The following is a 17283-nucleotide window of genomic DNA, read 5'->3' on the forward strand; positions in this document are numbered from 1 at the left end:
TTCACTGTGTTAAAATGAGTTTTCTTAAATTTAAAAAAAAAAAAAATCCCTGGCTTGTGTTAAATTGACAGGAAAAATGTCAAATATTTCTAAAAATTTGAAATGTTGATGTTTGGGAAGTCAGGCAAAGAACTGAGGAATAAGATTTGATTCTCAAAAAACTGCCTTAGAGAGAGAGTTTTATTCTCTCAGAAGGTGGGTGTGGGTAGACAGCTGCCTAAAGAAAGGGGCCCATTTACTTGCCCTAGTTGTGATTTGGGTGGAATTTATATTTTTCCTTTTTTTTCTTCTTATCTGTTCTGCTCAGGGCTTCCTACACTGTTCCACATCCATTTGCTGGCCTAGGTTTGGGTAATAAATAAATTCCCGCCAAGCTTTATACAGCCTCTAGATTCTTTACTTTTAAACCATGGGCAACCTTTGTAGGTACTACAGTAAAATAAATAAGCTTTTTCTCTTTCACATTTTTTTCTTGACACTCTCCTTTCTTTATCTTTGAGAAACTCAGACACAGATACAGGTTATTAGATGCAGGTCAGCTAACCTTTTCACTCCCCAAAATCTGACCAAAACTAGGAACCAAGCAGAAAAGAAAGCTCTGTGAATGCAAAAGAGATAGTTCATGTAGTAAAATACATGGTTCTGTTTTACAGAATTCCAGCCAGCTGGAGGCAGGATAATTCCTACAGGTGATTAGTTGTGTTTTGTTGGCTGTATTTCCCCCTCTTCTTCCATGTTAAGCAGGTGGGAAATTTGCAGGGGAGCAAGCAGAAACCTGAGCAATGGAAAAGCTCTTTTTGTCCTTTGTCATGTTAGTCTGGACTTCGGGCTTTCCCAGTATTTTCCTGAACGTTACTGAGGGAGGGAAGAAAGGTTTACACAGGACTGGCAAGGTCAACACAGATCTGGAGGCCCTGCCTGTAGGGACTGTGGGACCTGCTCCTGGTAGTACCAGGGTGGGGGAGGAAATTGGTGGTAGAGAGAACCCAGAGGTAAGGCCTGTGTCCTGCATCTGTGGTCTCAGAAATACTCCTGTGCTCGATGCAGTCGGGCACTTGGAGGAATACACACCTCGTGTGCACTGACAGCTGCTGGGTGCTCTTAGAAGACGCTGACACACCCAGGGAGGAAAGTCCAGTAATACCCAAGGGTGAATGTCTTGCCAGCCAGGTGGCATGGGGGTTGGAGTTAGATTTAAATAGATTGAAGTTAATAGGTGAATATGGTTACTTTTCCCCACCGGCCTGTGGTCTGGGATTTATACTAGCCATCTCTGGTTATCTAGTAGCTCTATTAACAGTAAATGTAAGTGTCCCGATGGGTAACTTGCATTGTGGACAGGAAACCACTGTCAGGACAGAATATGGAGAGACAGATGGTTTCCTACAGGCAAAGGTGTCAGCAAGGGTGCATTTTACTCCCTATTTGTTTAATCTGTATGCAGAACGTATCCTACAAAAAGCTAGACTGGACTCGGAAGAAGGAGGAGTGAAAATTGGTGGAAGAAATATCAGCAGCTTAAGATATGTAGATGACACTATCTTATGAACTGAATGCACCAATCATTTGAAATGACTCCTGATGGAAATCAAAGAAAAACATGCCAAAGCGGAACTGCACTTCAACACAAGAAGACAAAATCATGAGTACAGAAGCAATACACAACTTTCATATAGACAATGAAGAGACTAAAATTGTTAAAGATTTTTCATCAGTCATCAATTCAGATGGAGACAACAGCCACAAAGTCAAGAGAAGGCTGATACTTGAAAGGACAGCAATGGAAGAATTAAGGAAGTTTGGTAAAGCAATGACATGTCATTTAAGACCAATGCTAATTCCCAATTACTATATACAAATATGAAAAGTGGACAGTGAAGAGGCTAATCATTAAAAAATTGATTCATTTGAAATATGGTGTTAGGAGAGAGCTCTATAAATACCCTGGACCACCAGAAAGATGAAGGCGTGGGTCCCAGAGCAATTAAACCTGAAACAACGCTGAAGGTAAGTATGACAAAACTGAAGTTTTCCTACTAAGGCACATCATGAGAAGGCCAGGTTCTTTGGAAAGACAATAATGCCGGGAAAAATAAAAGGCAGCAGAAGAGAAGCCCAAGTGCAAGATGGATTGTCTCCATAAAGGAAGCCACAGGCATGAGTCTACAGGAGCTGAGTAGGGCTGTTGAGGGCAGGACACTGTGGACATCACTCATTCACAGGGTTACCAGGAGCCCACTCAAGGGCATGTAGCCCACACACAAAGCAGGTGACTGGTTTACTGACAGTCACAGAGTTTCCATACTGACATACAAAAAACGTTACACTTTTGGGGAACAGTTAATAAAGGACTCCTGAGGACCTACTCCGTTCTAGCAGATTTGGAAGAAATTATTGTCCCCAAGTATCTCTTCTCTCCTTCCTTTAAGTCATAGAGCACAGCCCCTCCCAATCTGCTCCCTAGATTCCCTTATAGCTGGCTGTGAGCATGTGACCAAATTTTGGCTAATGGAATATGAACAGAGGTGATGTGAGCGACATTTGCTTCACATCCTTAAAAAGAAGTTGCTTGAAGTTGTTGTTCTCTTTCCCCATAGAACAGGAGCAGAGCATCACCTCAGGCTTGATTATGCAGGGGAAAATAACTTAGAGGAAGATGGAGAACCTAAATCAAAGAAACAGGATTCCCTGCATGACCTTGCAAAGTGAAGCTCCTCAACAAGTCTACACCAGCCAGAGGATTGCATAGAAGAGAAATAAGTTTCTGTGTTATTGAAGCAATTGCATTTTTGGCATCGTTTTGTTACAGCAACTTAGCATTTACCTTAACATATATAGCAGATGTGAATATTTGCTCACTATAATAAATCTCTGTCAAAATGTAAATAGTAATGTTAATATCCTCTGTTTAAGAAGTAGAGATTGAATTATAAACATTTTGAAAGAAAGATTTGACATGTAAGTTTTAGGCAATGCCATATACATAAATGTTAACATTGAGGTCACTGGTTTGATTTCCGGTCAGGGCACATGTCCGGGTTGCTGGCTTTATCCCCAGTAGGGGGCGTGCAAGAAGCAGCTGATAGATGATGTTTCTCTCTCATTGATGTTTCTATCTCTCTATCCCTCTCCCTTCCTCTCTGTAAAAAATCAATAAAAAATATTAAAAAAACAACACCTAAAACATTAATCTTGTCTTGGAATTTTACATTTAATATACAATGAGCTGCTCTACCTCCCTCCTCCCATGTCACTAAATATTATTTGAAAACATTATTTCTAATGACATGACACCTGGATATATATAATTTATTAATGAACCTCATGCTGTTAGGTGTTTAAATTATTTCCAGGTGTTTGTGTTATCTGTAGTGCTGCCATGAATATATTGGTTCATACATCTTGGTCTTCATCTTTTGTTGTTGTTGTTAATCTTCATCTGAGTATATTTTCCCCATTAATTTTTAGAGAGAGTGGAAGGAACAGAAGGAGGGGGGGAGAGAAGGGGGAGAGCAAGAAACATGGATGTGAAAGAGACACATCTACTTGTTGCCTTCCGCATGTGCCCCAATCAGGACCTGGGATTAAACCTGCAACCAAGGTATGTGTCCTGACCTAGAATCAACCTGAGACTCTTCTGTACATGGGCCAATGGTCTAACCACTTAGAAACACTGGCCAGGGCAGTCTTCATCTTTTATAATTTCCCTCAGAAGTAGAATATGCTATATCACCTCTTCTCTGTTTTTCCAACCCTGGACCACCCAATACCCACTTTCAAACAGCTCCAATACCAAAATGTATCTCTATATGTACCTCAAATAAAAAATATTTTAAAACCAAGTCTTAGCCAAATTTTCCTCTAGTACCAAATCCATTCTCTATAATACAGACTGCAGGACCTCCTCAATCTTTTATTGCACCTACTAGTGGCCCAGTGCACAGAATTCGTGCACATTAAAAGGGAATTAATTAGAGGAAATATTTTAATATTGCTATTTGCCCTTTCTCTATAATAGAAGTGTCAGAGATGAAAGAAAATATATATGAAAATATTTCTCCTGTCAGAGTCTGGGGCATGCCATGGGCCCCAGAGTCAAGTCCCTGCTCACCCATGTGCACCTAGAAATCACGAAAGACCCAGACCCAGCTGGCCCCACCCCCATTGTGCAAGATCCAGACCTGGCTGGTCCCACCCCTGTCAAGCTCCACCGGGTGGAGGGCACAGCCTCAGGTCCCCCATCAAGCCCCGCTGGGCCAGAGGCACAACCTCAGGTCCCCCAGCCCAGCACCATGCAGCCTCATGTCCCTGCTGATCACTTGTTATGGCTTGTTATGGGAACTCTGTCTCCGCTGTGGGCGCAGCCATCTTGTGATAGAGTGACAAAGTGAGGGTCAATTTGCATATTACCTCTTTATTATATAAGATACTAGAGGCCTGGTGCACGAAATTTGTGCACTCAGGTGGGGGGGGGGGGGCGTGTCCCTCAGCCCAGCCTGTGCCCTCTTACAGTCCGGGAGCCCTCGGGGGATGTCTGACTGCCACGGAGGTGGGAGAGGCTACGGCCACTGCCTCTGTGCCCACCAGCCATGAGTCCAGCTTCAGGCTGAGCAGCATTCCCCCTGTGGGAGCGCAATGACCACCAGGGGCAGCTCCTTCACTGAGCGTCTGCCCCCTGATGGTCAGTGTGCATCATAGCAACTGGTCGTTCCACTGTTCAGTTGATTTGCATATTAGCCTTTTATTATATAGGACTAGAGGCCCGGTGCACAAAAATTTGTGCACTCGGGGGAGGGAGGGGGGTCCCTCAGCCCGGCCTGGGACCCCTTCGGAGATAACGACCTGCTGGCTTAGGCCTGCTCCCGGGTGGCAGAGGGCACGCCCAATCCCTAGGTGCAGCCCCTGGTCAGGCTCAGAGCAGGGACGATTGGGGAGTTGGGGCGCCGCCCCCTGTCATGCACAGAGCAGGGCGGATTGGGAGGTTGAGATGCCACCCTCAGTCACGCTCAGGGTAGGGCCAATTGGGGGGTTGGGGCACCGCCCCCTGTCACACTCAAGGCAGGGTCGATGGGGAGGTTGCAGCGCCACCCCCTGTCACTCACAGAGCAGGGCCCATCAGGGGGGTTGGGGCTCCGTACACTGTCACACACAGAGCAGGGTCGATCAGGGGGTTGGGGAGCTCCCCCCTGTCACGCAAAGAGCAGGGCCCATCAGGGGGTTGAGGAGTTCCCCCCTGTCATGCACAGGGCAGGGCTGATCAGGGGGTTGAGGAGCTCCCCCCTGTCACTCACAGAGCAGGGCCGATAGGGGAGTTGAGGCGCTGCACCCTGTCACACTCAGGGCAGGGCCAATGGGGAGGTTATGGCTCTACCCCGTTACACACAAAGCAAGGCCCGTGGGGGGGAGGGGGTTGGGGCACCGCACCCTGTCACACACAGAGCCGCAGGGCGATCAGGGGATTGGGGAGCTCCCCCCTATCAGGCACAGAGCAGGGCTGATCAGGGGGTTGGGGCGCCTTCCCCTGTCATGAACAGAGCAGGGAGGATGGGGAGTTTGTGGCCCCGCCCCCTGTCACACACAGAGCCGCAGGGCGATCAGGGGGTTTGGGCGCTGCCCCCTGTCATGCTGATCCCGGTGCCGGGAGCCTCGCTGCTCCACTGATCCCAGTGCTGGGAGGCATATTACCCTTTTACTATATAGAATAGAGACCTGGTGCATGGGTGGGGGCCAGCTGGTTTGCCCTGAAGGGTGTCCTGGATCAGGGTGGGGGTCCCCACTGCGGTGCCTGGCCAGTCTGACTAAGGGGCTGAGGGCTGTTTTCAGGCTGGCGGGTGACTGAAGCTCCCAACTGCTCCTTTTTTTCTTTCTTTTTTTTTTTTTTATTCTGGGCCAGCTTTAGCTCTGAGGCCTCGCTGCTGAAAGCAGGTTTCTGGCCTTTACCTTCTGTATTTGATACAATGTTGCAGTCCGGCTGGCTGAAGCCCGGCTGACTGAAAGCCGGTTTCTGGGGTTTTGTTTAGCTGCTATATTTGCAACATAGTTGCTTAGAGTTGCAGCTGAGAGGCCGGCAAGTCAGGCGGAGAACACTGGAGTCTGCCATCACTGGATCAAGCAAGCCTCCCTGTTTGCTTCAGTGCATGGCTGCTGACTGCCATCTTGGCTGACAGTTAATTTGCATAAGGATATGCTGATTAGCCAATGGGAAGGCTAGTGGTCGTACGCTAATTACCATGTTTCTCTTTTATTAGTGCAGATAGGAACACTCTGCTCTAGTTCAAGTACTCTAGTCCTTGGATGCACCTTAATGTTTCCTACCTTTTGCCTGAATGAAACACCCTTTTATCTTCTTTCCACATAACCACACCCTACCCATTCTTTAAGGTATCACTTCACATTCACCTCCTCTATGCAGAGTTCCTGGAGCTTTAGTCCATAGGAATGTCTGCCACCATGGAACTGATGGAGCACTTCTGTTTTTCCTACATATTTGGCACACACCTCACATGACACCTCTAGCCTTGCATGGTTCTTAAACTTTAAACATGCATGTATGTGTATAAAGGCTATGTTTGGAGGAACTTACTTTCTTACAGCCCTAAAAGGTCAGCTCTAGACTCCAGGTGCTCACAAACCTCCAGCCAAACTTATTAATAGCAGATGAATTTCTGAGCGAAAGGCAACTATTACAGATGGATGATAATGGTAAGGAAGATGCTTGCTACCTGACAGGAAAGAGACACAAAGTAGTGGACCCTAGCGTTAAGAGTCAGGCTGGCTCTGACAGGTGTAGCTCAGCTTGTTGGGGGCCATCCTGTTCGATTCCTGGCCAGGGCACATGCCAGGTTGTGGCTCAATCCCCAGCAGGGGGTGTGCAGGAGGCAGCCAATTGATGTTTCCCTCTCCTCCTCTCCTTTCTTTTCTCTCTAAAAATCAATAAAAAAAAATCTTTTTTTTTTTTAAAGAGTCAGGCTGTATTGGGCCCTATTCAGATATGCAAGCAGAACAAACCAGGTAAGACAGAAAGGAATTCAGAGCAAAGAAAAAAGGTAAGATTAGAGAACTTGATATCATGAGAGGGAGAGATTAAGTGCCTGTCTCAATTCCTAACACCATGTCACTTTCCAATTCTAGTTTACATGAGACTCATCCATATTTCCTTTTCTTCTTTGAGATAGCCTGACAATAAATCACCCTTTTATTTGACTTATCTTGAATGGATTTCTGTTTCATGTGATTTAAAGAACCTTGAATAGGACAAGTCCAACAAAGGGTTCAAGTTCTTTAATGGTAGGAAGAATGTGGTATAATTTGTTGCCTCTCCTGCAGCATTGTTCCATGAATTTCTTTAATATATTTTTTGTCTCTTTACAGACTCTTGTCTTTTTTCTATTACAAATGATATCCCCTCCAAAAAATGTACCATATCATCTATCTATTCTTACAACTTCAATATTTGTATGGGTCTGATTGGATTTGAGTCCCAGTTCTATCATTTACTAGCTGTAAAATCTCCCTATAAAGGGAGGATTAATTCCAGAAGACTGCCAGAAAGACTTTTTTTTTTTTTACCATTGGGATTAGAAACCATGATTAACCACCAGGAGAAGAAATTTGAGTTAGTGGCCTAACAATTTCATTCATAATTTTCCCACTAGGAAGTGCCATGCAGGGAATATAAATGTAGAATTTTTTAATAAAAGCTAAGTTCATCAATAGGGCATATGAAAATATTACTGTATTTAGGGTTGGAAGAGGTAGCACTATACTCAGATAGTGTGTGTTTATGTAAAATATAATTTAAAGGAAAATGAATAGATGTAAAATTGGAAAGTAATTGAGACAATGCTGCTGGATAAAATAAAATCTAAGACAGATAATGAGATCTTTTATGTAATGCATTACCCAGTTTGTTAGAAATGTTTATATTTGATATATATCTTTACTTGGGGATAATAATAACTGGAGCTCACATTTATTGGGTTCTTACTACATGCTCAGCATTATACTTACTTATTACATGTATTATATAAATTAACCCTCAAGCAGTCTTACGGTGTCAATTCTGCAATAATTTTCATTTTACAAAAGAGAAAATGGAGGTCTAGGGAATAAAATTAAAATTATCTTTTCAAAGATTTGAACACAAATAATCTTTTTTGACTTATATTTGTGCCAAACTATATCACTTCACTTACAGCTTCCTTTCGACAGGTAAGAACGAAGAGCAAGATATATATATATATATCTTGGTGTTTCTTGCTTATGCCTGCTAGTGTGGGACCTCTAGAGCCTTGTAAAGTTCAACCTAGTTATTCCTAGCAGTATCCAGAGGTGTTTTGTTTGTGTTAATGACCAATTCAGATTGGCCACCATGGGGTACAGCAATTACCCAGGGTCAGATAATTGAAAGGACTGGCAGGACTCTCACAAGGTATACTCAGTAAGATTTATTATAAGGGGGAGATATACAGCGCCAAGAGCAAGAAAGCGCAAAGCAACATTACAGAGGCCTAGAACACCTTGGCACAGCTTCCAGGGTTCTCTCTCAGTTGCACAGAATATGCTTCCTCTCGGGCTCAGGGCCCATCAACATGAAAACAAGATATGATATCTGTCTCAGGGAAGATGAGGCACAAGCCTGCTTGGAGGTCTTTTATGCCTCACTGATCACAGAGCCAACACCAGGCTGAGTGACCGGGCACACCAGGTGGCAGCTATCATCTGTACATTTTCACTAAACAATGCAGACAAGCGGGCACCCGGTGTCTCCAGGAAACTTTTGGGTTTTAAGCAGCACATTATAAATCATTAGGTAGCATATTTCATTCCTATCTGGGCCACAGTTCCGTAGCATGGCTCCAGGCCTCCCTGGAGATGCCTGCAAACAAGCGGTAACTTAATCTCATTCTCACATTTGTTGTCATTTCAGCAATTTGTTGTCTTCCCTTGCTCTAGCCCAGCACTGTCCAACGAACTTGCCATAAAGGTAGAAATGATCTTGATCTGAAATGTCCAACATAGTTGCAACTAGTGCCTGTTGCACACTCGAAATATGGCTACTGCGATTGAGAAACTGAATTTTAAATTTTATTTCATTGTAATTTCAAGAGTCACCTGTGGATAATGGTGACCACATGGAACAGTGTAGTTGTCTCTCCCTGTGCTGGACTCAAAAAGTCTGTTGGGCACCATCGTGTCCACCGGGCACCAGTGAGGCTTCCATTGAATACCACCTTTCCTTGTGGTCAGTGCTGCCCCTCGGGCCTGAAATGGCTCTGGCCACCGAGCATGATGTGCTCTCTGGCGGATGCTCTGAGGCACACAGGTGAGTGGTAAGCACTGCTGATTGCCTGCCCAACAGCCAGGACAAGCCCCCACTTGCTTGCTGGCAGAAACCACCTTCCTCTCTGGAGCCTGAAAATTCCAGATTCTCAATTTTCGATCCCTTGTGCACTTACAGAATGAGCATGGGACCCAGCCCGGGTGACTGTAACCTGACGATGTCTGCCTTAGTTACAAGGAAGAATTTCCTCTGAAATAAAACAGAGGTGCATGGGAGGAAACAGCTCTTTTCTTCAAGCAGATACTGGGATTGTGGCAATCCCCATGGGTGTGCACAGGGGCAGATCTGAGGACCGAGTCAGTGCTCTCAGGATGCCAGTACAGAAGGGCTCTGGCTCCCGATGGCATTGCTACTTCCCCATTTCTTGCTTTGCGTAATGATAAAAATGGTGCTGCAAATCTCACAGTGCTTTATAGCTCCCCCTCTCAAAGACATGACTGCATGGTGGGCTGAAGTAGGAAACAATTTTAATTTATAACATCATATTTTACTCAGAATTACTCCTACTGAAGCTTTGTTACCAAAAACAAAACTTTAAAAGAAAAAGTAGATGGGAGGTAAGAAAATGGAGACCTCGTGTATAACAAATATTCGAACCCTCTCAGGAAGGTTGACCAAGTAGGACTATAACTGGGGGGAGATATAATCACCCCAAGAACATGTTGAAATACTGAGGGAAAAAATGAAACAAATACAACACACAAACAACAGAAGCAAAGCAAAACAGAGAGAAGTGAAAGAAAGCCTATAAGCAGGGAGCAAGTGTTGTCGGAAAGTGGGACAGATCTCTGATTTTAAAGTTAGTATTGCTCATCGTGTTTATCCTTGTCTTTCTTTCATCTTTAACTTCTTTCTGCTTTGTCTAACTGTACCAGTTCTCCTCATTTACCCAGGAGAATTTTAGATTCATTCTTTAATATATATAAACTTTTCATGTTTTTAAATTTTTTATAAGTCTACCATATTCTGTATCTCTTACTGCAATTTTCTTTCTTTTCCTTTTTTTTTTTTTTGCTCAGCATAATTATTGAGCTTTATCCATCTTAAAGCATAAAAGCTTCATCTGATTAAGAGCTACACAAAATCAATTTGTTAAATATGCCATTTGGTTATTTTCCTGTTGATGGAAAGCTATTCATTATTCTTAAAAGTTAAGTTATTTTATTTTTTTAAACTTTGTTTTTATTGTTGACATTATTACAGATGCCTTCCATTTACCCTGCTTTGCCCACCTCCACCCAGCCCCAGACCCAGCTTCCCCTGGACATAACCCACTATTGTCTGTGTCTATGGGTTATGCATATATATTCTTGGGCTAATCCCTTCAACTTCTTTCATCCAGTCCCACCCCCCAACCCCCACCCCCCGGCACCTCTTTAACAGCTGTCACAGATGTCAGCCTGTTCCATGTATTCATGCCTGTTTCTATTTGTTTGTCAGTTTATTTTGTTCATTAAATTCCACATATGAATGAGATCATCTGGTATTTGTCTTTCTCTGACTGGCTTTTTTCACTTAGCACAATAATCTCCAGGTCCATCCATGCTGTTGTAAAAAGTAGTTCTTTTTTTTACAGCTGCATAGTGTTCCATTGTGTAGATGTACCACAGCTTTTTTGAAATCAGCTCATCTGCTGATGGGCATTGGGCTGTTTCCAGATCTTGGCTATTTTAAATAATGCTGCTATGAACATAGGGGTGCATATATTCTTTCAAATTGGTGTTTCAGGTTTCTTAGGATATATTCCTGGAAGTGATTATCACTGAGTCAAAAGGCAGTTCCATTTTTCACTTTTTGAGGAAACTCCATACTATTTTCCACAGTGGCTGCACCAGCCTGCACTCCCACCAACAGTGCACTAGGGTTCACTTTTTTCCACATGCTCGCCAGCACTTGTTTGTTGATGGTAGTCATTCTGACAGGTGTGAGGTGATATCTCATTGTGGTTTTAATTTTCATTTCTCTGATAATCAGTGACTTTGAGCATTTTTCATATGTCTATTGGCCATCTGTTGGTCCTCTTTGAAGAAGTGTCTATTCAGGTCCTTTGCCTTTTTCTTCTTCTTTTTTCTTTTAGAGAGAGAGAGAGGAAGGGAGAGCGAGTGAGATAGAGAAACATCCATGTGAAAGTGAAATATCAATTTGTTGTCTCCTTCATGGCACCTACCGGGAATTGATGCTATAACCAAGGCATATGCTCTGACGGGGAATCAAACTGGCAACATTTCAGTGCTTGGGACTATGCCCAACCAACTGAGCCAACTGGCCAAGGCCTTTGTCCATTTTTTAATTGGATTGTTTGTCTTCCTCGTGTTGAGTTGTATAAGTTCTTTCTTTCTTTTTTCTTCTTATTTTTTTTTTAATTTCAGAGAGGGAGGGAGGGGAGAAACACCAATGATGAGAATCATTTGATTGGCTGCCTCCTCCAAGCCCCCTACTGGGGTTTGAGCCTACAACTCAGGCATGTGCACTGACTGGGAATTGAAGAATGATCTCCTGGTTCATAGGTCGATCCTCAGCCACTGAGCTATACCAGCTGGGCTATAATTTTTTTACATATTTTGGAAATTAACCCCTTATCAGATATATCATTGGCAAATATATTCTCCCATACAATGGGCTCCCTTTTCATTTTGTTGATGGCTTCTTTTGCTGTGCAGAAGCTTTTTATTTTGATGTAGTCCCATTTGTTTATTTTTTCCTTTGTTTCCCTTGCTCAAGGAGATGTTTCAGCAAAAATATTGCTATGAGAGATGTGTATGTTTTGTTCTAGGATTTTTATGGTTTTGCAACTTACATTTAAGTCTTTTATCCATTTTGAGTTTATTGTTTTGTTGTAAGTTGGTGGTCTAGTTTCATAATTTTCACATGTACCTGTCATATTTTCCCAATGTGCCTGTTTTAAAAACTGTCTCCCAGCCATCACCTAAGTCTGGTGCTCAAATCTAGAAACGATCTGTCCTACACCTCATCTTCTGCACATAAGAGGCAAGGGTGATTGCTCCGTTGCACAAATGGAGAATGTGATCTGGGAGGGCACTCTATGCTGAACTGGTGGATGGTAACTCAGCTCCAATACACCTTCTGTTCCTCCTGCCCCCATGACTCTTCTAAGCTCTTGCTTGTATTGCAGGAGCTGGAAGCCCAGAAACTAAATTCCTAATTACTTTCTGGTCAAGTTCTGGATTCAAGTCTTGTAATGAGAGACATGCCTACAAGATTTGAAAAAAAGTAGAAACCATATTATGGCCCTTTGGCAGCTGTGGGTAATTTTGTGTATTTCCGCAAATAAGAGATTTTATGGCAGCCTCAGAGTATTTCCTTGCAAATCACCTGCTATGAGGTTTCAGATAGCTCTGATCATCTTTGGAAGTTTCCTGAAGTGTTTGCAGTTTCTTGATTCTCAAAAACCTCAGAAGTATCTATGGCTTTCTCTGATCTGCACTTCTCCTCTTGTTCCTTCAACAGTTTTATAAGCAGCTAATTCTCTGTATTGAATCCCTTCTAACTAGTACAGAGTTTAAATGCACTTTGAATGAACTTTCCACCAGTCCTTCTGTTTTTAGCCTCACCTTTACCCTACTTCTAGATGTAATTTGGTAAATTGGGCAACTTCTTAGCTTTCCCCACTTTAAATGTTCCCAGATTTGTTAAATCACTTACCACTTGCTCACATGCTTTGAAGACTCAAAAGTTTTGATACCAAGACCTCCTCTGCATCACCCTCTATTCTTGGGGGTTTATGCCTTGTATAAAATAATTATTTTCTGTGTGTCATTTTATAATGGGCTTGGAAAAGAAGCAGAGCAATTCAATCCTATGTTCAATCCACCACTATCCTATATTAACTCCCCATTCACTCCTCAACTGCTCCAATCTGGTCACTGGCCTTCTCTCCAGCTTAATCATGTAACCCGTTATCCTTTACTCATTACCCTGACCTTGGTGATAGTCCTAGGACCCACCAAGATCTTTTTTGCCTGAGAATAGTTTGCATATGCTGTTACTTTTGTCTGGTTCATCATCCCCCTCCTCTACAAGCCTAACCTTGCATTAATTCTTTACTTCTCTCAGACAGGCTGTCCCTGACCATATATATATATAAATTACTAGAGGCCCGGTGCACAAAAATTTGTGCACTCGGGGGGGGGGAGGAGAGGGGGGTCCCCCAGCCCGGCCTGTGCCCTCTCGCAGTCTGGGACCCCTCGGGAGATAACGACCTGCTGGCTTAGGCCTGCTCCTGGATGGCAAAGGGCAGGCCCAATCCCTAGGTGCAGCCCCTGGTCAGGCTCAGAGCAGGGCTGATTGGGGAGTTGGGGCGCTGCCCCCTGTCATGCACAGAGCAGGGCGGATCAGGAGGTTGCGATGCCACCCTCAGTCACGCTCAGGGTAGGGCCGATTGGGGGGTTGGGGCACCGCCCCCTGTCACACTCAAGGCAGGGTCTATGGGGAGGTTGCGGCGCCACCCCCTGTCATGCACAGAACAGGGCCAATCAGGGGGTTGGGGCGCTGCTCCCTGTCACTCACAGAGCAGGGCCAATCAGGGGTTTGAGGAGCTCCCCCCTGTCACGCACAGAGTAGGGTCGATAGGGGAGTTAGGACACCACCCTCTATCACTCACAGAGCAGGGCGGATCAGGGGGTTGGGACGCCACCACTGTCACACTCAGGGCAGGGCCAATGGGGAGGTTATGGCTCTACCTTGTCACACACAGAGCAGGGCCCGTGGAGGGGGGGGGGGGGTTGGGGCGCCGCCCTCTATCACCCACAGAGCAGGGCCGATCAGGGGGCTGGGGCGCAGCCACTGTCATGCACAGAGCCACAGGGCGATCAGGGGGTTTGGGTGCTGCCCCCTGTCACGCTGATCCGGTGCCAGGAGGCCTCGCGGCTCCACTGATCCCGGTGCTGGGAGGCATATTACCCTTTTACTATATAGGATAGAGGCCTGGGGGCCGGCTGGTTTGCCCTGAAGGGTGTCCTGGATCAGGGTGGGGGTCCCCACTGGGGTGCCTGGCCAGCCTGGATGAGGGGATAATGGCTGTTTGCAGCTGGTCACACACCCTTCAGGGTGGGGGTCCCCACTGGGGTGCCTGGCCAGTCTGGGTGAGGGGCTGAGGGCTGCTTTCAGGCTGGCGGTTGTTGATTGAAGCTCCCAACCACTCCTTTTTTTAATTTTATTCTGGGCCAGCTTTAGCTCTGGCTCTAGCTCTGAGAGCAGGTATCTGGTTTGTTTTGGTTCTAAAATCGAAACAATGTATAATTCCAGCTCTGAGATCCCGGCCTATATTTGTTAGAATGTTTCAAACTGCCAGCTCAGAGGCCAGCAAGTCAGGCGGAGAAAGTTGGAGTTTGCAGTCCCTGGAGCAAGCAAGCCTCATGTTCGCTTCCAGCTGCCTGGCTGCTGGCCGCCATCTTGGCTGACAGCTAATTTGCATATACTCACTGATTAGCCAATGGGAAGGGTAGCGGTCATACGCTAATTACCATGTTTCTCTTTTATTAGTGTAGATTCCCTTTTTTCTCTCATAGAACACATTTTTTTCATATATTGCATTTATATTTTACATTCATGTTTATTTGCTAATTTAATGTCTATCTCTCCTATAAGAGTATAAATTTTATACCCAGTATACATAAAATCTCCAATCTATAATAATAAAAGCATAATATGCAAATCGACTGAATAACTGAACAGCAGAATGACTGTCCGGACTACCTTCCAGATGACCATGCTATGACACCCACTGGCGCCAGGCCAGCCAAGGCAGGTGCGAAGCGATTGGTCGGGGACCCAGCCGTCACCCCATGATTGCCCTGCAGAGGGAGGCCCAGGCCACCGACTGGCGGGCTGCGGTGGATGGGCAGGGCCTCCCTCTGTGGGGGCAATCCATCCCAGAGCCCTGGTCAGGTGGTCAGGGCCTACCTCTTTGGGGCAATTGATTGCAGGGCTCCTGGACTGTGAAAGGGCACAGGCTGGGCTGACAGAACCCCTGCTCCCCAGTGCACAAATTTGTGCACCAGACCTCTAGTAATTAAATAAATATAGAAAAATTATTTTTAAGAAAACTTAGAAAAAGGGATCTTTATGTGTTGCCTGGTCTCATGGTTGGAATATCAGCAAGATCATTCAAATAGAAGGGACATTACAAAAGGTCAATTTTTAAAAAAAGACTCACCCTCCAATATAAATTTCCTCATCTTGTTTTAATTCCACAAACTATCATAAAAAAAAGATCAAGGGCACATGTCCAGGTTCCAGGATTGATCTCCAGTAGGGGAACGTGCAGGAGGCAACTAATCAATGATTCTCTCTCATCATTGATGTCTCCATCTCTCTCTCCTTCTCCCTTCCTATCTGAAATCAATAAAAATATATTTAAAAACAAACAAACAAAAATGTTTAGCCCTAGCCAGTTTTGCTCAGTGGATAGAGCGTCGGCCTGCAGACCAAAGGGTCATGGGTTTGATTCCAGTCAAGGGCATGTACCTTGGTTGTAGGCTCCTCTCCTGCCCAGGCCCTGGTTGGGGTGTGTGCAGAAGACAACCAATGGATGTGTCTCTCTCACATCGATATTTCTCTCTGTCTTTCCCGTTCTTCCACTCTCCCTGAAAATCAATGGGAAAATATCTTCAAGTGAGGATTACCAAAAAAGAGAAAAGAAAAAGAAAAAAAAAAAAAGAAAAAAGAGAGCAGGACCAATTAACAAGCTATGTGGCTTAATATCCACATAAGTTCTTTATTTCTTCCTTTTCTTTTTTTATCCCCTTAGGCTTGAGCCTGTAGAAAAAAACTTCCTTAATAGTGTTCAAATGAAAAAAAAAAAAAGGAAAAGTGATGAGAAAATTAATATAATGAAATAATCAATGCAAATGACATTCCATTGTCCAGAAAAAAACCCTCAATCAACTCTCTTAGAATTACTGAATCTGATGAGTAATTGTGGCTTACTCTCTAATTGTAAGATCAAGGCTGCCGTCAGAAGTACTGCCAACATTAAGTAGACATTTTATGGTGCTCATTTTAAGGTGGAACTTTAAAGAAATTGAAACCATTAATCAAAAACATAAATCATCCACACCAAGTATTAACTGAAATCCCTAAATCTGGTGAAACTAAAATTTATATTCATCATCAAATAATACTTATCAATGCTTTATTTTTCTAGAATCTTCAAGAGTAGGATAAATTTGGTAAAAAATTTTATAATCATTTCAAACTGCATCCTCATCAGATGACTAGTTTGAAGTATTTCCACACAGCAAAAGAATCAGAGTTTTTTAAGTGGGGGGGAGGGGAATTTATTTATAGTACTTGTTCTATGAAAATATATAACAATGTATCCATTGTTTAAATACTCCTTCCATGTTGTTTTGGGAAAACAATTTAACGTTTTATGTATGCATAGGCGTAGCTGTTTACAGTTTATAAAATGTTTTCCCGTGTATGACTCATTTTACAAGAATTTTTTATAATGATTTCTTAACCTAATTAGACCTTATAAAATGATGTGACTGGGTTAAGCAATCATTAAGGTTCTTTCCAGCTTTGATTCTATTACGTTTTCAAAGAGTGGTTCTGCCTAATCACAGGCACAGCTCAGTAAATTCCTCTCCTCTGTGTGTTTCTGTTTGTCTCCGTCACTTTGGTGTTCTCCCAGCAGACACATCGAAGGGCATGCTGATTAAATTAGTCAAATTAACTCTTTGCCTGACTCCGTCCTCATTAGGCTAATGAGCAGACTCGGGAGTACATCTGTGTGTCTCAGTTGTCTTAGGTCAGAAGTACTGTCACTAGGCGCACCAGTGAAAAGTTGTAATTGTGATGCTCTTTAGAAATTTGTTGCTGGCAGCTCATTTTCCAGCCTTTCTCAAGAGGGAGCATGAGGCTCCGCTGAACAGAAGCTGTAATGGGCTGGGCAATCTCATTTTCTCTGCTGGGTC

This window comes from Myotis yumanensis, unplaced genomic scaffold (assembly GCF_028538775.1).
Source record: "Myotis yumanensis isolate MYYU_CA2020_CCGP unplaced genomic scaffold, mMyoYum1.0.hap1 SCAF_3, whole genome shotgun sequence".
NCBI classification, from domain to species: Eukaryota; Metazoa; Chordata; class Mammalia; order Chiroptera; family Vespertilionidae; genus Myotis; species Myotis yumanensis.